Below are 23,435 nucleotides of genomic sequence, written 5' to 3'. Positions count from 1 at the left end.
GTGGATGTGTGTGCCAGAGCGTGGGTGTGCTTGGATGGATCTGGATGATGACTCCGTAATAAGCTGGGTGTGCTTGGATGGATGGGGCTGTTATAAGCTTCCGATTCCTTATCAGACAATCTCATTTGGAGGAAAATATGGCTGCTGCAACAACATGTAGCAAGACACAGGGATGTGAAATGACTGTCAAGAGAAATGGCTTTTGGCCACTGATCAGTTATCTCCTATAATAAATTCACTTGGAGTACAGAACTCTGATGTTAGATCAGCACTGCTGTGGAAGGTTTACTTAGATGATTAGCTAAACTTCAGCCTGTATTCCTAACAGTGTCCTAGTATATAGATCATTGTGAAATGGTGGAGAGAGTATAACTGTGAACACTCTCTAACAGCTGATGAAACAGCTGATACATGAAAAGGTGCAGGGAGAAGTGTGCTTTGATGTGGCAGCAATACGCTCTCACAATGCATCTGAAATGAACATTTAATTTACTAAGGCTGTAGCTTACAGGCAGACCGCGAAGAGGACCGCCTACTAATTGTGCCATGCAGAGAAATAGTGGAGCAATCAACAAGCTGAGATTAAAGGAAAAATAGTGTTATTCTGCTGGAAACTCTATTTCAGCACCTCTTCGAAGCCTGTGCCTACATAGACACTATGATAACCGCCATTGTTAAAGGAAATCTCCCAACAATACGCTTTCGAGATGCTATCACTAATTACATACACTGAAAACAGAAGACAAGATATTCTGGAGAAACGCATCCATGTGGTCGCCAGGAGTCAGAGTCAACTTGACGACACTTAATAACAATAATTAAAGAGGTGGAGGCTTCAGTTAATTAAATGGAGCTGCACCCTTTTGTCCTGTGCAATCCCCTCTTGTTTTGCACAATTGAATGCTTATGTATGAGTGAGAAATGTACATGGCACTTAAATTGCACATTTAGGTTTGTATGTAACATGGATGCATCCTATAGTTCTATAAAAGGCTAAGTATATTTGGGCTGAACATCTAAACAGGCAATTGAAATTACTAACAGTCTTTTTTTTGTATTGTTTTCATTGAGCAAGTGATTTTTTTCATCTGTTGTACGGCAATGAAATCTGCTGGTGTTACTCCTTTTATAATTATAAATTTCCCTGGATTTTTAAGAATGATCGGTACATTTACAAATAATCTAGATGATTTTGATACATTTATATTTGCATATTTGCATTGCATATTTGCATTTCTATTGTTATAAGATTGACATCATAACAATAGCAGACCCCTTTGTGGTGCTTTTTAGAACCATTTTCAACCATATACCACACATTCTCCATCATGAGCGTTGCTAGGCCAGTTTACGGGGAGCTTTAGTCCTGCCCCAAATGTTTTTTAGCCCCCTCTTTCTAAGTAAAACGTACATTAGTAGCCCAAATCATCTATAATTCATTCTCCTTCACAATATACTGTAATAGCAGGGCACGACTGGAGGAGGCGCTGCTGCTGCTGCTTCTCTGCCTCTAGTGAACGACCAGAGATTGACTGAAGTAAAGTTTAGCCAATCATATAAGACCTCATAAACTGCAAGCCAATCATATCAGACCTGGGGGAGGGGTTCTATATATGTGCAGCGGTAGTCGAGCTGAAGACAGGATTTTGGCTATAAGCTAAAATAAACTTTAGACCTTATTTAAAATCAATAATATACAGAGTGAAACAGTGTTAAACAGAGTGAATATATTCACCTACAATGTGGATTTGAGGCAAATTATGGTCAGTATAGCTGGATATCTATTTTTACTTGGTTGCTTTTTAACTCTAGCTAGCTAACTTTAGTTAACTTAAGGGTTAAGGGTTTAAGTGAGGTAAATAAAAGAGGCTAGGCTAACACTGACATTAGCTAACTAGCTGATAAGCCAACGAGTTTAACCCATAGAGATGGTTTAAGCTCACTTCATAGTGAGTTTGAGAGTGTGAACGAACAAGAGGGATAGAAATAACGTTACTGGCAGCTCTTTACATTCTTTGTTTTTAGATTTCTCTTCTGTAAAACAGTAACACCAGTATCTGCCATATATCGCTGTTTACAGTAGGTTAATGTGAAAAGGACGAGGCTGAAGTCGCTTACTACTCACCAGATTCTTGTTCAAGTTTTTTGTTTTGCAAGGCGCCAGAATGTAACTGCTGAAGCATTTTAGGTGGAACGGAAAATTCAAAGAAGCTGACTTCAGCTTTGTGTGAAAAGGCCATCATAACAGAGTTTTATATTTTTCAGTTCCTCAACCTGTAGATACATTTGATTGATCATTGTTTCTTTAAGTTCTTGTATATCTGAGTTTAATAAAAATGTATTTGCAAACACAGGAAGAGAGGGGGAGAAAGAAGCCTAAGGAGACTGACAGGACTGAAGGAGCAGATCTGATGGAGGTTAGTGATCAAGAAGAAAGCGAGGGAGAGTTGTGTAATCTTTTGGTTAAAATCAATACTGAATTTAATTTAACTTACCTGAGAAAATATAATATTTATCACCATGACCATGACATTCTGTCACCAAGCTTATTACACATGCCTACAGAGCAAAATCACGCTCTTTCTGATTGCACCAACTGAGACTCAACTGATCTATAATCTGTGTGTATGAATAATATATTTAGGACCTTGCAGCTTATCTAAGAGAGAGGAGAGAGCATTGCTTGCCCTCAGTACCTTTGCTTGATCTGTGCCTGTAAATGGATGGATATAGTGTTTGTTAGTGTTCTGCGCTTTATACAAACTACAAAGAGATTTAAGCATGAAATGGTTCTATATAGAACAGATGGTTCTAAACAGAACCATCTTTTTTAGCCTTTACTGCTCTGACTCCACTGGTCAGCAACACCAGTAAGTTTATTTTCAGAGATGTGGACTCAAGTCAGCAACTCAAGTCACATGTTGACTTACTTGCCCTTAACTGACTCGTGACTTGACTTGGCAACGAGACATAAGACCTGAAACTGGACTGAATTTCAGCGTGGGGATAAATAACCATAAATTAAGACTCAAATGAATATTTGAATGAAACTTTTCTTATCCAGTCTTATTTGTGTAATAAGTAATTATTGCAATAAGTGCATTTACATGCACTCAATAATCCGATCATAATCAGATTTCTGGAGTTATCTGATTATTCAAATAGTCATGTAAACAGCATAAGGTCTAGAAATCCAATAAATAGTGCTGGATTTTAGCTCAGTACTCAGATTTCTCAGTGCATGTAAACTCTTACCTGGATTTCTTTCAGATTTCTCAGTCTGTGCACATGCTAAACAGACTGCTGTACCACAAATAAGCAAGCAGCATTGCCGCAAGACGCAGCAAACCACTTTTAGAGCGACGCTAAAACCAGCTACATGCTTGACGAACTGAAGGATTTTAATATTATTTATCTTCTAGATGATGCATGTTTGTATTTTCAGGAAAAGTGGTGTGTGTTTTAAAAAGCTGCGGCAAGAAGTTTGAGTTTTACATTACATTTACGTCACATATTCTTCTGTGAGTTTATTGGCCGGTTGCAAAGCAGAAATCCAGTTACAGCCGGACTCATGTGGACCTGTAGTTTTCCCATTATCCAATTTTCCCAAATCTGATTTTGTGCACTTATCGGATTATTAAGTGCAAGTAAACTTGCAGTTGCTTCAGGTTCAACACGGCTTCCAAAAACGAGCCTTTGATTACAGAAAAGCCTTCAGTCTGAAGGACAGAACAAAGCACTACATGCTATAAGCAAAGTGTTTAAAGAAATATGCAAAACAACATGAAACAGTTGGCTCACATGGTTGGGTAGCAAGTAGCTCAATATAGAATTTAGCTGTGTGTGTTATAGAAACTATGGACTGACCAGGTTGTTTCAGGATGCCTCTTTCCTTCAAACACTGGGTTTTCTGAGCCTGAAGGTTCTGTAATGAAAGGCTGACTATTTCAAGCTATGTTGGATCTGACAGGTTTTAATAGGTGTTAACTTTAGTACAATACTGTGCCTGCAGCTAATAATAAGACTCAACCAAAATTCTCTATTGAAGACTCAAGACTCGACTTGCAATCACTCCCCAAGGAACTCAAGACTGGACTCAGACACGCATGAATGGACTTTTCAATGTCTCTGTTGATTTCTAACATTGATGGATAGAGTTTTTGATAAGATGTTGGATCATTTAGCCTGATGAATTTGATAAATGATGGGATGTTTGGATGCCCCCCCCCCCTTTTTTTTTTTTGAATGAGTCATAATGAGACATGGACTCTTGTTTAATCATCTGTGATTAATCCACCTCTCTTTCATCTGTTTTTAATCTGTTTCTGTCTGTTTTTCCCCCCAGTGTTATTTCCTGAACGCGTTGTTTCGAATCTTTACACTTGGCTTGTGGTTTGTGATTTGGAGACAAGCTGAGCGTGCTAATTGCTGAAGTGGAGACAAAGCAGCAGTGTGATTACTAAGATGTGCAAAACAGCAATCAAAAAACACATATACCTGCCTCCACATGCTCGTCTACTGATGCACTGGGCTCTCTGGAGTGATTTCAATCCAGTAGCAGCCTTTGAAAAAGCACAAAGAGATGTTTGTTTTCATGAGGAGAGGGAGAGAGAGTGGGTTTACTTTTAAGTAGGCGATGTTTGTACATATAACATTCAAATGAATAAGCTGGAGGAATGTTTATGTTGACATTACAAGTAAAATGTGACGAGGCTTCAGGCTAATTGCTCAGCGAGATGTGAGCTCACACTAGCCATCCATGCAGTAATGCTCTCTTCATAATGTTTATTTGTACACACATCATTAATGCAGTGTCTTCTTCCCCTGACAACCCTCACACCTCCCCCTGCTCATGAACTGCTTTACCACAAAGCAAGGCTCGACAGGTGTCCAGCTTTGTGGTTTTCTTGAAGACATCTGGATTCACTCTACCAAACACTTTCATTTAGACTTTTATCCCTGGTAAACTGGACCTGTGATGGGAAGTTCAAATCAATTAAGTTTCCAAAGACAATCTCTCCACTTCAGCCAATCAAGCATCTCATTCACCTGATTGATTATGTAAGTTGGGATGGGGGGGGGCAGTGATTAGCACTGAGCATCATACATTTCTTACCCTTATGATAACCCACTCTTGTGTGAACTTTGCCTATATCTGTTTTTCTGCTAAGAAAATTCAAATTATGTGATGACAAGCAACATACAATTCAATTGCTGATGAATAAAATGTTGTGTAACATCATAGTCTTTGGTAGTCTGCAATATACAAGTCAGTTGAATTGAAATGAAAAAAGAGTCAACAGCAGGGGTCTAAGCAAGGGGTGGTGAACTGCAGACCTGGAGGGCCGTTGTCCAGCACAGTTTTGTGATTCTTCTGTTCTTAGCATACCAACTTAGCATACCAACCATCTTGGCATTTTGCTGCTGAGATAATTTAAGTGTGTTTGAATAAGAAAATCACTAAACTGTGCTGAACTCTGGCCCTCCAGAATTACAATTTGCAATCACTAATCTACGCACAGGCCCTATTGTTGGGAGGCTGCAAATTCGATCACCAATGATGCCACAGCCATCTGTGGTCAGGAGTTAAGCTTGATAGCATCATGTCGAAGAGGGAGAAGTTACCAGGTGGAACTGGTCAGGACAAAACTGGAGAGAAAAATGGAAAGGTCACCTAACATTTTCGATGAGTCAAGAATATGCCCGTCACAATTATTAACGTAATTGCTTGTTAATGACACTTTAGAGGGCAGTGGTGAACAATGTTTGTTTATTTGATGCTTGTTGACACTTTTAGAGGGCAGTGGTGAATAATGTTCGTTTATTTGATGCTTGTTAACACTTTTAGAGGGCAGTGGTGAATAATGTTTGTTTATTTGATGCTTATTAATGACACTTTTAGAGGGCAGCGGTGAGTAATGTTTGTTTATTTGATGTTAATACCTTTAGAGGGCAGCAGTGACTAATGTTTGCTTATTTGATGCTTGTTAACACCTTTAGAGGGCAGTGATGAGAAATGTTTATTTGAACTGGAGCTGTGTCTGTTCTCAGTTGGAAGCTATTAAGCTTGGCAGAAAAATGGCTAATCAGCCAAATTTGTCACTTTAGGCTTAAATTTTAATAGCTGCATGCAATGAACAAATGAAATAAAACCACCTCATGAGGTGCGTCAGAGCAGGCTAGCCATAACCATGTGCTTGATATGTCAAGCTGTCATCTTGATCTTTTAAAGCCTGAGTAAGCCTGAGTATTTTTTCAAACTTCTCAATTTTTTTCAAAAAAAACATTCTCTTTGAACTTTCTGTCGAATCATCACATTAAGATTCAAGAAAAGGCATTCTTTCAGTTCTTCAGCAATTACACAGCAAAATCACCAGTGTTTAAGTAGTGTCAGCAGTGGTACATGAGGTCCAGTGTCCAGTAATTTGTAAATGATTCTTCTTAAGAATATACATCCCTGTTTCCAAAACATTTGGGGCGCTGTGCAAAATATGTGCGATGATGTGCAATTCATTTAAACCCTATATTTAATTAAACTAGTGCAACGACAACATATTGAATGTTGAAACTGAGAAATTGTATTGTTTTTTTGAAAAATATATGCCCATTTTGAATTTGATCCAAAAAACATTTTTCAAAAAAGTTGTGACGGAGCAATAAAAGACTGGTAAAGTTGTGTAATTCTAAAAAAAGAAAAACCTGTTGGTGAAATGGCAACAGGTCTGTAACATGATTAGGTATAAAAAGAGCATCCCAGAGAGGCTGAGTTTTTCAGAAGTAAAGATGGGGAGGGATTCACCACTCTGTGAAAGACTGTGAAAGACTGTGCAGCATTTCAAGAATAACCTAACTGATTGTTAAATAGCAAAGCACTTTGGGATTTCATCATCAAAAGATTCAGAGAAATTTCTGTATGCAAGGGACAAGGCCGAAAACCAATATTGGCTGGCCGTGATCTTCAGGCCCTCAGGTGGCACTGCATTAAAAACAGACACAGCTCTGTAGTGGAAATCACTGCATGGACTCCTATTGTCTGGGAACACAGTTAATTTCTGCATCTACAAAGGCAAGATAAAACGCTACCATGCAAAGAAAAACCATATAAGCAAGATCCAGAAATGCCACCATCTTCTATGGGCCCGAGCTCAATTAAGAAGTGTCTCGTGGTCTGACAAATCAAAATCAAATCATGGATACTATGTTCTCCAGGCCAAAGGCCATCCGGCTTGTTACCAGCGCACAGTTCAAAAGCCAGCATCTGTGATGGTATAGGGGTTGCATTACTGCAGATGGCATGGGTGGCATGCACATCTGTGAAGGCACCATTTATGGCGAACGACAAATACAAGCAACATATGCTGCCATCCAGATGACGTCATTTTCAGGGAAGGCCTTGCTTATTTCAGCAAGACAATGCCAAACCACATTCTGCGTATATAACAACACCATAGCTCTGTAGTAAAAAAAATCCAGGTGCTAAACTGGGCTGCCTGCAGTCCAGACCGGTCAACCACTGAAAACAGTTGGTGCATTATGAAACAAAAAATACGACAGAGAAGACCCCGAACTGTTGAGCAGCTGTATTTCTATATCGAGCAAGAATGGGAAAACATTACACTTTCAAAACTACAGCAATTGGTGTCCTCAGTTCCCAAACGCTTACAGATTCTTTGTTGCAAGAAGAGGTGATGAAACACCGTGGTAAACATGCGGCTGTCCCAACTTGGAATCAAATTCAAAATGGGCATATATTTTTTCAAAAAGCAACAACGTCTCAGTTTCAACATTTGATATGTTGTCTTTGTACTATTTTCAATTAAATGTAGGGTTTACATGATTTGCATATCATTGCATTCTGTTTTTATTGACATTTTGCACAGTGTCCCAACTTTTTTGGAAATGGTGTTGTACATTACATCAGAATTATTGTTAAGCTCTGAAAAAGTTTAAATCTCAGCTAATCTCACTTGGCTGGGAGAGATTTCTTTGTTAATGTTCCGAGAGAGCATGAATTCTAGTCATTCTCTTGTTAGTTTGGCCAGCAAGCATTCAAGTTAGCAAGTTGTCAGTTTTGCCAATTAGCTTACTCTTCCACGCAAATGCACACTAGACAATACTGGCAAGTTGGTCCTATCAAAGTTTAAAAGATTTCTAAACAGACACTTGCTATAAACTGCTCTTTGTAGAGGCCATGCAAAGCAAAAAGCGATTTACAAAATCAGGCTACAAGGCAGCCACTCTGATTGGCCTTTTCCTCAAACAGCGAGACAAGCTTTTATTTCACCAGGTACTTTTTCTTTTCCGCTGTCTGGCTCCTCATTTTCAATTGTTTGGAGTGCTGTTTTCATAATTGATCATTTCTCTACATCTCACACTTGAGTGGCCACCCCTAATTCCATTTTACAATCTCTGCTTCTGTCTCTTCTCATTTAGGCCAAACTAACACAACTATAGTTCTGTCTGCTTGTTTATCTGAACAGATTAGGCTGGCAGGGAAACAGCCGTGTGAATGTGCCTGGATGTTTTCCACCGCAATTTATGAACGTTATAGCATTACTGTCTGAATTAAATTTGTTCACTGCGATTTTATTCCATTTGAAGCCTGTCTAATGTTATTTTGTTTGCAGTGGAAGTAAAGTGGTTATGGATCTGTTAAATAATACATTCACTTTCTTAACTTTCTTTTTTCCTGAACAGCTGGCAAGTACTTGTTATGGTCTCCACATTGTTCAAGTGTTTGACCAAGGCTGCAAAATTAAATCTAAGATGCAATGAGAAGAAAACAGTAGCCCTGCTGGACCTGATGGTCATTACTGTGTGTCAGCTTTGTAGACTGTGTCATCAGAACAGTGTAGATCTATGGCTTAATATCAGTTCATTAAGCCATTAAGATTTTTGCTGTTTACATTGAAAATTGCTGCTATCAGAAGAAAGAATAAATGGGGTCAAATGGCAATTTCATGTATATCATCGCTGTCATGAGAAAACCTATCTTCAGAAACCTTCAGAAATCTTCAGAACAATGACTAGAGGTGAGTTACATTTACATTAACGGTTGCATGTGTTTAAATAAAATTTGGATGCATTTGTGCTTTCCTAAGCACCCGGAAGTAACAATATTTTTACTTGAGATTAATCTTTATAGATAAGATGTTAATGCTATACAACAATCTTATTATTTTAACAAGATATTGTTATTTTATATATAATTTGGGACCATTTCTGTTGGTCAACTCAGCATGAAATGTTCACACAATGTAAAGGGAAGCTGGGATTTTCAAATGGTAAAAAAAAAATAAAAACAAAAAAGTTTTGCTACTATGAAATTAATGTGTAAGTTATGTAGTTAAGAGTGTTAGAAACTAAAGTGTAGGCATTAAACAGGCCCTTTATGGGGAGCGCTCAGAGCCTTCTGGGCCTTCAGAGAAGGCCAATGGCGGTTGTTAGAAATATGCAACAATGGCAATAACTAAAAACTATGATTTATTATCAGTGTACTGATGATAATACATGCACAACTGTCATTGCTTCTGTGGACCAACAGCTGGTCTGCTTTCTCTATTGTATTGTGATTAACAGTTGTATAGTTGTTGTATATTGTACAGAAGAGTTTATTGAATAGTGTTTAGTGTTGCATGTATAGTGTATAGTTTGTCTGCATTTATTGTATTTATTGTCTCTCTTCAGTCTGCTGCTGTAGGAGTTACTGTATGTTAATGTAGCTGTTGTAAGCATCAAAAGAAACATGGAATGTCTTTTACAAGCTTCATATGTCCATGTTTAATCTAAAATGGCTAAATGTCCATGAGCATCAAGAATCTCATGTGAGAAATTAGCATTATTGTCTTCATTTTTGACATTTATGACTCAAATTAAAGGCCTAGCTTTAATAGTCATGGTTTGCCAGATATTCAGAGTTCAACCACATATTTCATAAGATTTACTACCTCACATGTTCATACATTGTGTTTGCAGCTTATCAGATTCACTCCTCTGATCATACAGAATTCAAAGGTCACTGACCCTACAATAGCTGATATAGTTTTCATCCAATCTCTCTTTGTTCCTTTCTCGTTCTCTGACTGTTAATTGTGACATCACTCTTTTGGCATCGTTAAAGCGGCGCATCTCATCGTGCTGCAAGAAATTTTAATTAAGAAAATAATTACTTTGCTTTAATTGCAGTGTCTCTGAGAAATAGATGGTATCTCAGTGTGCTTTGAGTCAACATGTGGTCCATCCTTTCCAAAATTCTCATTACAGCACCATTCAGGGCTAAGCGCATATTGATATCTGAGGGCTTTTTCATTTAAGGCATGTCTTAATCAAGAATAATAACTCTGAACATTCCTCTTTAAAGCTCTTTATAGAGCTGCATTCATTATTTATCTCCGTCACAATTTTTCAGTAAAAGAATTGTTTCAAAATACCCAACATGTTTGATTGGTCTCTTTTAATGGCTTTTTTGGAGCAATGAAGGAATTAACTCTGTGAACTTCTGCTAATGGGAAATGTGCCAAAAAATGATTTAAATGTACTGTACTTAGCAGAATTTAACTGAAATCAACATTGCAGGGTTGGGACTACCTCTCTTACTCTGGTGTAATCCCTTTTAATTAACACCGGCACTGAGTGACCCCATATTAAATGACCAAATTAACTGGGTGTATATGCAGTGTAAATATGAGTAAAGCCTGGGTAATCACATTTTCAGTCTTTAAGAGGAGAAGGTTTTTAAAAGCGTCCTATGATAAGGAGGAGGCGTAATTATGATTAATATCTGAATGAAATGCAAATTAACCTTATATTGTGCTGTTCCATTAACAGGTTCCTTCATGCTTCCACTTTCTTCTTATTCATTTACATTTCATTACCCTTAAAGCCTGGGTAGAATGCACTCAGGCATAATGAGTTTGACTGATGTCACATTAGTGAATACGTATACTGAATTTTGTATATCTCAGGGTTTAATGGAGTTAAGAACTGGTTTTTTTTTTCCTGATGCTGTAGTAGTCAAAGTAATGTGTGCATGTAGTTTGAATGATGAGTTGCTGCATGTCACCGACTACTGGTGCACAAATTTTTAACTTGCAATTGTCAGTGCTTGACAAAAGCAGATTGATTAGTGGGTCTGTTTAATGTATGCAGGTACTCAGGGCTATTCTGTATGCTAGCTCATGTACTACTCTATACAGTTCAAGTCTATATGGACAATTCTAGCAAGCAGCAGGCCCACAGCAAAAAATAAATAAAGAAATAAAGAATTAGATATTCAGATCTTAGACATTTACAAAGATTATGATCTATGTAAACCTAAGGAATTGATTGATATAGTGAAAAGCTAAATATATACAAAATCATCATTTATAAGGTACTTTCTATTGAGAGGTGGCTGTCCCAAATCCTAACCCATAAACTTAACCCAAAAAGTTATGAAAATAATACATACATTTTTATTTTCTTTATTTAGCATTTTTTAAATGTTGTCTTTAAAAAGAAAGTTTTGATTTTTAAGTGAAGTTGAAACCTTTAGATTTGTCATGAGTTTAATTTTTAAATAATTAAAAAAAAACTTGCTGTCCCACGTTTTCTTGTCACTACCAAAACACACAAAGTTTTAGTCCATAGGTGGAGCCTTATTTTAGCCACACCCCTGCATTTCAGAGCAGGAAGTGAGACTTTATCCCTGTCCTTCTTGGCCACATGGTGAGCAGTTAGATCCCATTATTCTGAAGTAACTGTGTCCCAAAGTCTGAAAATCAGTGCAAAACATTAAAACCAAAACACACATTTTCTGCAATTAAGGCAGCACTATGTAAGATTTTTTGTTAAAATTAAAGGAAGTAGCCTGAATGACTCAAAAGAAAAAACACACTAAAATATGGCATGCATATACTGCTATGACTCGACCTGTAAAGCCTGAAATAATAATTAGAAAAAGTCTGAGGTAGTGGGACGGATTTTGCAGGAGTTTTTCAAACCACGTCATACGTCTTTACGTATTAATGTCACATGCACAGATTCAAAAAGTAGGTCTGGCTCAATGTTTAGGTCTCAAATGCAAAATCAACAGTATACTGATGAAGTTATGATGACAATAGTAGATTAAATTCACTTACATCCTCAGAAGACATGTCCTTCACCAAAACATGACTTGTCAAACTCAGTTTTGACAGAGTTCTCTTTCAATACTTTTTCAATGAGCTCGCAGATTCATCCACTCTTGGGGCTCTGAAGCACAACTAAAGTTACAAAATGTTTCTCTGCATGTTGCTTGCACTTACACAATTCCACCAGAGAGGTCTCCCAGTACCCAAACTGTTGCACAGTACTACTCAAGTCAATAAAAACAATGTTCTGACTTTGAATCATTTTCGTAGAATGATCCATGTATCTGCTCTATCCTGTGCTCATCCTGTTGTAGTTCTTGTCTGATTCTTGGCTTTACCCAGATCTCAACTGCAATGCGCCTGCTTAGTCTCATTTCACCCCTTATCCAGCAAGAGAATGAAGGCCTGCGGTTCTATTCAGTTAATTCAGCTAAAACGTAATATATCCACTAACACTCCCCCCAGGTTAGGTCTGGGAAATGAAGGAAGAAACAAATCAGTTCACTTCAGGTAGAACCAGTATTTTTTTCTCTGCTTATGGTCCAGCCCCATTATAACATTCCTAAATGGTTGTAATTCAAAGGTGGTTAATTCCATTACTTTTTACGTAGGCCCTGGTTTATATGTCAATATAAAAATACAAATAAAAAAATAAATCATATTATTAACAGGAATAATATCATATATATTCAGTATAGAGATCCATTTTTTTTGCCCATCCAGTTTAATATTAATCAATAAATGTACTACACTTTGTTATGTATGCTGAGGTCTTGCTCTGACTTGGAGGAATATTGGAAGGCAGTTTTAGATGTTATTTTAGAGGTCACCAAAATGGATATACCCCTGTTAAATCAATTTAGGAGATGAATCTGTGTTCCAAGAACAAATAAGGGTAAACCATACATTTATTAAGATAGCACTCCTTGCTGCTAAGAAAATATTATTATTAAGAGGAAATCATCTGAACCCTCTAGCCTTTCTATGTGGATAAAAGATGTGTCTTCCTACAACCCTACTAAGAAAATACTGTTTACTTTCAAGAAAAACTCTAATCTGCTTGAAAAATACTGGAGAGATTTTCTTAAAATCTTGCTTAAAATCCAGGACAGCACACCTGTGTGTCGTTTACATTCTCAGGAATGTAACTTCGACTTGAATTAACTGCTCTACATGATTCACTTATTTATTTATTTTTTTAATGTATAATCACTGCTTAGGTATGGATGGGGAGGGGTTGTTGTTGGGGGGTGTTGAAGTTTGAATTTTACTGATGCATTTATGTTGCATGCACCAGTTAAATGGTGAAAGCCAAATAAAAGTATCAATTACAAGTATTTATTATTGTGTCACTAAAGTTCTTGATCTGATCTGTATATTATAAATATTTTAGCAAAACACTCCAATAATGTTACACATAATGATAATTAAGAAAAACGAAGGACTATGAATAACTCATGTCATAAGTCAGTTATCATAGTACTGATAGGGGTATGCAATGTGACAATATATCATTATTGCCAAAAACAGGTTCCAAAACATTTGGGATGGGGGCAACAAAAGGCTGGTAAAGTTGTGTAATGCTAAAAAAGACATCTGTGGTTGATTGGCAACAGGTCAGTAACATCCCAGAGAGGCTGAGTCTTTCAGATATAAAGATAAGGAGGGGTTTACCACACTTTGAAAGACTTCACAATCAAATAGTGGAACAATTCAAGAATAACGTTTCTCAACATAAAATAGCAAAGAACTTTTGCTTTTCATCATCTACAGTACATAATAACATTAAAAAATTCAGAGAATTCAGAGAAATCTCTGTATTCAAGAAAAAAAGGCCAAAAATCAGTATTTGCTGGCCATGATCTTTGGGCCCTCAGGTGGCACTGCATTAAAAACAAACATGATTCTCTAGTGGAAATCACTGCATGGGCTCAGGAACACTTCTGGAAACAACTGTCTGTGAAAACTCTTTGTTGTTGCATCCACAAATGCAAGTTAATACTCTAAAATGCAAAGAAGAAACCAAATATAAACAGAATCCAGAAACGCCACCACCTTCTCTAGGCCTGAGCTCATTTAATATGCACTGAGGGGAAGTGGAGAAGTGTCTTGTGTCAAATCAACATTTGAAATTCTTTTTGGAAATCCTGGACACTGTGTCATCTGGGTTAAAGACCACCTAGCTTGTTATCAGTGCACAGTTCAAAAGTCAGTATTCATGATGGTATAGGGGTGCATTAGTGCACATGGCATGGGTGACCGGCACACTTGTGAATGCACCATTAATGCTGAATGGTATATACAGGTTTTGGCAGCATATGCTGCCATCCAGATGACGTCTTTTTTAGGGAAGACCTTGCTTATTTCAGCAAGACAACGCCAAACCACATTCTGCATGTATTACAACAGCATTGGTCCGGGTGCTAAACTGGCCTGTCTTCAGTCCAGAACTGTCAACCTCTGAAAACATTTGGTGCATTATGAAATAAAAAATACGAGAAAGAACCCCCCGAACTGTTGAGCAGCTGAAATCCTTTATCAAAAAAAAAATGGGAAAACGTTTCACTTTCAGTACAACAGCAATTGGTCTCAGTTCCCAAATGCTTACAGAGTGTTGTTAAAAGAAGAGGTCATAAAACAGAGTTAAAATACTGGTTCTACTTGAAGTGAACCGATTTGTTTCTTTCTTCATTTCACAGACCTGGGGGGAGTGTTAGTGGATGTATTACGTTTTAGCTGAATTAACTGAATAGAACCGCAGGCCTTCATTCTCTTGCTGGATAAGGGGTGAAATGAGACTAAGCAGGCGCATTGCATTTGAGATCTGGGTAAAGCCAAGAATCAGACAAGAACTGCAAAAGGATAAGCACAGGATAGAGCTGATATATATGGATCATTCTACCAAATTGGTTTAAAGTCAGAACATTTTGACTTGAAAATGACCTTATGCCTCAATTATGTTTTTTGTTTTGTTAAAATAAATCATGCATTAATAACAATTCCATTTTGTAAATATATTATTATATTAATGTCTCCAAAACTTTATGGTGGTGACTGTTTCGGTAGTGACCATTTTAACTCAAAAACGCTAGCCAGCACATGACTAGCAAACATAGCTTTAAACAGTTGTACACAGTCATAATATTGTGAAACACTAAAAGGTTTCTCAAGAGCTTCGACTTCTCTGGGTTGCTCATCTGCAGTGTCGTTTCATCATGGCAGTATCTATAGAACAACAAGTAATAGCATGTTTTAAGCCTTTTAAACAGAGTTTTGAGTCTCTGTTTGTGTATGACACTATTTCTGCACACTCTTAAAGAAGATGGTTCTTCAAGGGTTTTTTAGTAAAGACAGTAATTCCATATAGAACCATAAACACTCAAAGAACCATTTGCACACTTAAGGGTTGTTTTATAGAATGTTTTGAAAAAGGTCCTATGTAGCACCAAAAGGATTCTTCTGTTGTTACAAGCTTGAAATCCAAAGAAGTGCAAGCTTACTGCGAGCATTCATTATTTTCCAACCTCAAACAGCTTAAGATGCATCCATGTTTTTAGGTGTGAAGCAGGAGATTCAGAGTTGGAAAGTTCCAAGCTTACAGTTGTCATGAATGCAGCACAAGCACAAAAGTACCATGTACAGTACTGTGCAAAAGTCTTACACTCTTTAAAAAGATGGTTCTTCAAGGGTTCTGTAGTAAAGAAAATGGTTCTATACAGACCATGAACACTCAATGAACTCTTTGTGTGATTAAATGGTTCTTTGCATGGTGAAATCATTCGTCAGATTGATGGAAAATGTGCTGTAGATGGTTCTGTATAGAACCTTTTTGAAAATGGTTCTATATAGCACTAAAAAGGGTTCTTCTTTTACAAGTTTGACATCGTAACAATAGAAGAACCCTTTTTCTGGTGCTATATAGAACCATTTTCAAAAAGGTTCTATATAGAACTGTATTTAACACTGTGATGGTCTTTGGGAGGCTGTGAGGAGTGAGGACACTGGGAGCAGGGTGTGGAGAGACAGAGCTTTCTTTTATTCCCACAACAACACAAATAAATCAGCTTTCCAGCCAGCATACACACTTAAAGAGCATGTTTGCGAGGACTTTCAGTCTTTTTCTTTCTTCTCTATCTCCTCCTGTTTCTGGGCTCTGCCACCTACTGAGAAAAGACATGGCTATAAGTAGGCTAGCAGAAACAACAAACAGGTGTATCTTATCAGCTAGTCAGCCTGCTGGTTAGGCGTGACTGGCTCTCTGCCTTGCATGTGATGCTCGACCACGCCCCCTCCACCATAAACATTCTCTCTATCAATCTGAAGAGCCATTTCACCATGCAAAGAACCATTTAATCATGCAAAGAGTTAATTGAGTGTTTATGGTTCTATATAGAACCATTTTCTTACTAAAGAACTAAAGTTCCTACCTTAAGGTACTTACCTAAGTACTTAAGTACATTGCCTAAAATCATATTATTGCCAATAACTGTGTTTCTGCTTGGAAAAAACACCATATATCATTAAGTTAGATGCAACCGAACATAAATACAGTAGAATTTATAAGTTTTATTCCAGATTATTCCTGGATTTGTTCAGTTTTATCACCAGCACACTTGACTTAACATAATGAAGGATGGATTAGAAAAACCAGGTACTGGATGATAATTACAAATAACACTGGGCTGCCATGAGGAGAGGGTTAAATAAACACATTGACATATATAAAATCACAACCTTTTGTTTTAATATTGGACATGTTTATTCTAATGTTAGTGTTTTGTCCAAGCAGAGAAATGCTTATTGCCCAGAAAAATAGCTTTTATTTTCTCTGGTGCCTAAAACTTTTGCACAACGCTGTACATATAAATCCTGTGAAATGATACATTGAATGAAATCATGTGAGATGTGATGCTGATCTCACAAAAAGTAAGAAGTTTGGAGGGCTGGAAAAAATGTGTTACAAAACAATGCACACAGAACAAAAAAATAACTTTGTTTAACTGGTCACAGATTCCAGAGTAGCATTTCTGTTCCAGTAAAGACCATTATGTTTTCAGTTGTTTTTGTTCCTAGTAAAATAGCATTTTATTATAAATAATGTCAAAGCATTTTAAAATTTTCATAATGTAAATTTGCAAAACATACACATGTTCTGCCTAAAAGAAAGAATCTGCCTTTGGTGACTGTGCGGATTAGAAGACTGGAAAATTTCCCCTATTTTCACCATAACAACACAGCCAAAGCCAAGATAAAGATAAGCAGATTGACACTCTGCATGCATTAAAGGATAAGGTTCAGATACCACCAGTGCTAATACAATTTGTCAGATAAGGAATCAATTATCACTACCTTTAACCCCTTCAGCACATCAATATCAGACAATCTATTTGTTTTTCTTCTCTCTTTGCTTTTTCTCAATCTGTAATTGAAAACGAATCAAGTCTTGGATGGCCACTTGGACACAGCTTCATTACTCTGCATCCAGATAATGCCTTAATTTACTGTCCACTGGTAGGTCATCAATAACACTTGTTAATTAATTAAAAAAAAAAAGTGTGATTGAAGTGTGCATTTCTGTATCCTGTGCTCTGTATTCTTTTTGATGCTTTTTCTCCTTTTAATTTTGAAGTTTTGCATTATGCTTGGATTTTACTTCCATTGACCGCTTTACTAATTTAATCTTGACTGCATTGTATAAAAGTGTAATAATTATCTCCACAAATGAAATACTCTTACCGCATAATTGATCACTGCTCTCAGTTCCTGTGTTTGTTTAAATAAAGAGACTTGAGGAAAAAGATAAATGGCTATGGTCATTAATCATGTACTGTAAAGTCATATCTCATTCTCTGTGATTGGGCTGTCATAACCATTTAGTTACTCAAACTATAGGCGCCTGAAGAAGTGGAGCATCTCTACTGCCAAAGCTTGCAGCTGAGCAGTGAAGATGCCTCATTCTTTGCTTAGATTTTGTTTTACGCATTGTGTGAACAAGGTGCTAAATCTTGATAATGCAACAGTGCAGGAGAGTAGAGGCAAAAAAATGTAAAGGTGGGCAAAATTCAGTGAATATTCTCTACCTTCATGAGCAGTAATAGTTTTCTTGGTATGTTATATTCATCAGTGAAGTCAAGATAGTTAGCTATCGCCTTGCTAATGTTAATCTAACAAGTCAGCTAGATACATACAGGTGATAAATTAAAGGAAAAGCATGGATAAATGAGTAAAAAACATAACAAGTGCAGATGCTTCCATACAGGTGTACTGCATGATACGGTTAAGCAGTAAACATCCTACCATGCTCTGTGGCATGTGTACAAATGCGTAACAGGCCCTGCTGACCAAAATAAAGTGATTTTAATAGAGGGTGCATTATTAGCAGAAGCTTCAGTCATTGAAACTGCCTAGTGTTTCAGTAGAAACAGTAACTAAAGTGACCTCTGCATTTAGATCTTTGGGAAAGACATCATTACATAAGGTTGGAAATTGAGGTCAGAAATGCACATTCAGTGACCATGATACTCGTGCTTTTGTGTGATATGTAAGAAAAAAAGCAGAAAAGCAACTGTTCCTCGTGTGACTGCAAATGTCGATGCAAGACGTGATCAGACTGTGTCAGCAAGAGCAGTCCGTCCACAGGGATATTATAGTATGGTTGCAGTGCATGAACCTTCATTACAAAGACAAGTGCACGTTTGAAACTTCAGCGGTGAAAAACCACATGCACTGGTCAACAGTCATTCACATATTCTATTTGTACATCAAGAGAATGGTACAGGCCTCATTGCTTGACCCCTATAGGGCTTTGTTATCCTGTGGGGGACATTTTGCTGGCATGATGTCCCCTTAGATGGAAAGACCACCAGAAATCAATATAAGCTTATTCTGACTGATCACTTTCACCCTGTATTAAAACATTTCTGTCCTAATGGGAGTACACTCATCCACAGGGCATGAGGGTACACTGCATGGTTTGATGACTATGGAAATTATGTAAATCATACATATGGCCTTGGCAGTCAGCAGATCTCAACTCAGAACATCTGTCTAAGAGATTTTGGACTGATGTGTTATACAGTGCTCTCCAGCACTATCAACAAAACACCAATTGAGGGAATATATTTATATATACTCAAGATGCACTGAACATATTCTAGCAGCTTGTGGTGGCCCAATATCTTACTAAGACACCTTATGTTGGTTTTTCACCCATCTCTACATGTGTTAGCTACCTGCCTAGTTAGTGCAGTATAAGTTTAGCTAATGTTAGTTGGCTTGCTAGCATGAGCTAGTTTTTGCTACGATTTTTAGGGTTATTTCAACAAAGAACGACAAGTATTCACCAATGAATGAAACACTGATGCTTCCTCTGCGCTAAGCACACTTCCAAGAGGGCAAGGTGAGATCTGACATGAGATAGACATCACCAAGACATGCAAGTACGTGCTAAAGGTTAGCATTGCGTCAGACAGTAAAAATATACAATTACCTCCTTTCTTTAAATTAAATAATACATTGCAGCTGTTACATCAGCCTTTGCGCTAATATTAATTACACCACAGCTATCGGATGCAGCGTGTTGACCATGCCGCAGGGCTAGGTCCAGGCTAGGGTGGAGTTCGCCACACCACAGGCGTAGCTGCATGATTTGCTTCAGAGGACATGGGGCTGCTGCTGGGTTCTGACCAATCAGTTATGTTTACCATCATTCAGCATCTCTGTCTCGGCCTCTTCATATCAGCACACAGATGAAAAGCTGGATAAAAGGGGCTCTGACAGACACTGCCACATGCTGCACTCGCACCCGAGCTGTAGGGGATCGGAAATAAGCGGCCAAGCCGTCCAGGCGATCACAATTCAGAGCGGGGAGTCGCATTACTGCCAGAGAGAATTACGCACAGAGAGAAATGGTGAGATGGGGGATGAGCGGTGGCACATTCATCGCAGTTATCATTTATTCATCTATTAGCGTTTCATTAGAGCGAGTTGAGATCAGAGCGACAGCTCAGGCCAGCCTGGAAACTCTGAAAAACCTTTGCAACAAAATTCACTGACAGCATACTGAGAGGGTGACAGACGCTGTTAAAATACTGATGAAGTTTTGAGGAGAAATTCTTTTTCCTCATCCTCTCTTTATCTATCTCTCTCTCTCTCTCTCTCTCTTTCAGAGGGCATGCTGATTAGATACGTCTTGAATATTTGATGCCTGTCGATGCCTGTTGCTGGAAACTGGCACTCCTGCTCGGTTTTCCTGGTACAGAGATATCACTCATGCCTCATTACTCAAGAGAGAGATTGAAGCCTGTGTTATCACTGTTATTCCGCGTGGAAAATATGAAAATATGATCAGATGATAATTAGTGACATTGTGGATTTTGATGATTTGCTCACTCAATTGATTACTCACATTGGTGCATTGTTTTTTGGTTGTTTAAAAAATTCTAAGCACTGTTTGCTTAGTTTGCTATATTGTATTATGATGTAAAAATGAATCATAAATATTGGCATATCCTTAATTTTTAGAAAATGTCACATTCATATGTGCACATTCTTAAAGGTTAAAGAATAAGCCTAATTTTTGTACAATTCAAAACGGAAATTAATCATTGTATGCATGCACTGACAGGGACTGAACAGAAAAAAAAATAGATTACTATAAAGCCTTGAATGATGTGAAGTCTTGAGTTCTCTTAAGCTCGTTTTCTTTTCTCTTCATTTAAATATGACCAGTATAGTTTTCCTGCCTGTCTCGTCTGTCCTTTTCTTCTTGGCATTGTTTCTATTATTTTTATAATTTCTAAAGAAAGTTTGCTACATTAAACCAGTGAAACCTTTTTAGAAACGTGTTTCTAGAAGGTTACGTTGACCTGAACAACACAGATACTGGTGCCTTTTGGCCTGTGGTCATCTCAACAACTTACCTGAAGTGTCATTACTCTGATCAAGTTAACGTTTCCAATATCACTGAGCAGCTGCTGTCGTACCGCAACTACAGCAGCAGCAGCATCAGATGTACTTTGCTTTTGTACTCACATAAGGTGCATTTTGGGCCTGTTACAAACCAAGTTCATGAGTTTTTTCTTCACAAAATTAATCTAATAAATATTTGGTAACACATTATTATAGGATACTGTCCATAAGGCTATATCACACCTACATAAGCTTGTCATGACAACTGACATAACCCTACACAAATGTTCATAAATGCTTATTCCATTAGGTGTCATTTGCTATAAAGGTAATATTTGCCAATTCTGATCAAAATTAGCTAAAGTAGCCTTTATGACAGAAGATGCCTATTGGAATAAGCACTTATAAATATTTATGTAAGGTTGTGTCAGTTTATCATGAAAAGACAGGATGTTACATTGTGTTTTTGTCACAGTACATTCAGCATCTTAGCTTCAGTGTGGCAGAAGGTATGTGCTCATAACACCAACCCACAGCAACACTGCTCTTTCCACTAAAGCCCAAAACACATTTAAAGAACTTCAGGATTAATCAACCTAATCTTTACCTGCCATCTTTATGGCATATAAAAAGTTACCACAGACAATAATTTTGACATGCCTTCCTGTATTCAGTAAAGGAATACAGGGAAATAAATAAGCACTCAAAATCCCAAATTTCACTGTTGTCATGTGATACAAACAAAGCTTTAAAGGCTCCGGACTTGTTCGTGCTTTTATGCACACAAGCATTGCAAAAACAAAATCTGTGGATGAACATGAGGTCAATGCAGGAAATGCAGTGATGATTCTATTTAGCCGCCAGAGCCAGAAAACCATTTTACTAATAACTGGTGATCTGATGTAAAATTGTAAAGTGAGTGCCTCTGTTATGGTTATTAATGCACTTACGCTTTTGCTAGTTTTAGATTCAGTTTTAATCGTACAAATCAAACTTGAAAATATAACTCAGAAAGCTAAAGACTGACTCCTTTTCCCTCTCACACTAACAGATCATCACTTTGAAGTTAAAAAATTGTTTCAGATTTTGAAAATCTGATGAAAGAAGCTAATCAAGGTTAACATCAAGCTAAAGATCCTGTAGAGTATGCCTGCCTTTAAACACACAAAGCAGTTTAATTTCTTTTGTCAGGATACGATTGTGTAATGATCTGCATGATTCCATGGAAAAGGAGCATTTAGCATTGATATATAGTTTCCCCCAAAGGTGTTTTTGCTATACACTGAAGACATTTGGGTTTGATATCAAAAGATGAATATGAGACAATGGATAAGAATTTCACAGCTTGGAACACAGCACCTTTTGTTTGACCCCACACATTTTTCAAGTGAGCAAAAATATTGGAGCATGTGACTGACGGGTGTTTCTTGTTGCCAAGGTATGCCCTGCTCTATTGATAGATTAAATAAATAGCACTGAATGTCTGCTTGTGGTTTGAGCACTGGATTTGGCCTGTGGAGACTAGATTTGTTGTTAAAAAGGATAAACCAATATGAAGACTATAGAGCTGTCTTTGAGAGAAAAGCAGGCTGATTTGAAGCTGAGAAAAGAGGAAAGTTTGATCAGAGCCATTGCACAAGCACTGGGTATAGCCAGTACAACAATTTGGAATGTCCTGAAAGAGATCAAAACCACCAGACATTGAAAAGGTTGGTGAAGGAAAACAACAGCAGTTGATGACAGGAACATTATGAGAGCTGTGAGGAAACAACCCAAAACATCACCAACAGCCTCCACAGGGCAGAGGTGGCGGTATCACAATCCACCACTCAAAGAAAACTTTGAGAGCAATAATGTAGAGGCCACAACACAAGATGCAAACCACTCATCAGCATAAGAATCTGAAGGCCAGAGATGAGCCACAAAAGTTTTGGAGTTTTATGGACTGATGAGACTAAGACCAAAAACACACTGCCAACACAACAAAGGAGTTCATCAGGGGGAAAAAGTGAAAGGTTTTAGACTGGCCAAGTCACTCTCCAGACCTTAACCCAACTGAGCATGCATTTCACCTCCTGAAGAGGAGACTGAAAGGAAAAAACACAAAACAAACAACAGCTGAAAGAAGCTGTGCTAAAAGCCTGGAAAAGCATTACAAAAGAAGAATGCAACAGTTTGGTGATGTCATTGGCGTACCAGCTAGATGCAGTTATTGCATGCAGAGGATTTGCAATAAGTGTTTACTTTGAGTTTAATTTGAGACTACCTGTTCCTGTACTTTTGTTCACCTAAAAATTAGGTAACCTGCCACCAAAGGTGCCCTATTCTAAGTTGTTTAACACATCTAGATGTAAATATCAGGAATAAAAGATGAAATTCTGATCTGTTGTTTCATATTCATCTTTTGCTCTCAAA

At 37.6% G+C, this 23,435-nt stretch overlaps 1 long non-coding RNA gene across 2 annotated transcripts; it reads left to right on the top strand.

Annotated features, from left to right (window-relative positions):
• Window positions 1-1,627: 1,627 nt before the first annotated feature.
• LOC118813685 lies at window positions 1,628-20,766 on the top strand. 2 transcript variants are annotated; one of them, XR_005007671.1, is made up of 3 exons: window positions 1,628-1,763; window positions 2,355-2,417; window positions 20,279-20,766. It is a non-coding gene; the product is annotated as an uncharacterized LOC118813685 (long non-coding RNA). The 2 variants fall into 2 exon arrangements; XR_005007672.1 differs by lacking the exon at window positions 20,279-20,766 and adding an exon at window positions 4,346-5,144.
• The last annotated feature ends 2,669 nt before the right edge of the window (window positions 20,767-23,435 follow it).

The sequence above is a fragment of the Colossoma macropomum genome, unplaced genomic scaffold (genome assembly GCF_904425465.1).
Source record: "Colossoma macropomum unplaced genomic scaffold, Colossoma_macropomum, whole genome shotgun sequence".
In the NCBI taxonomy this organism is placed as follows: Eukaryota; Metazoa; Chordata; class Actinopteri; order Characiformes; family Serrasalmidae; genus Colossoma; species Colossoma macropomum.
Note: the sequence above shows the minus strand (reverse complement) of the source record. Positions and strands in the feature narration are given on the sequence as shown.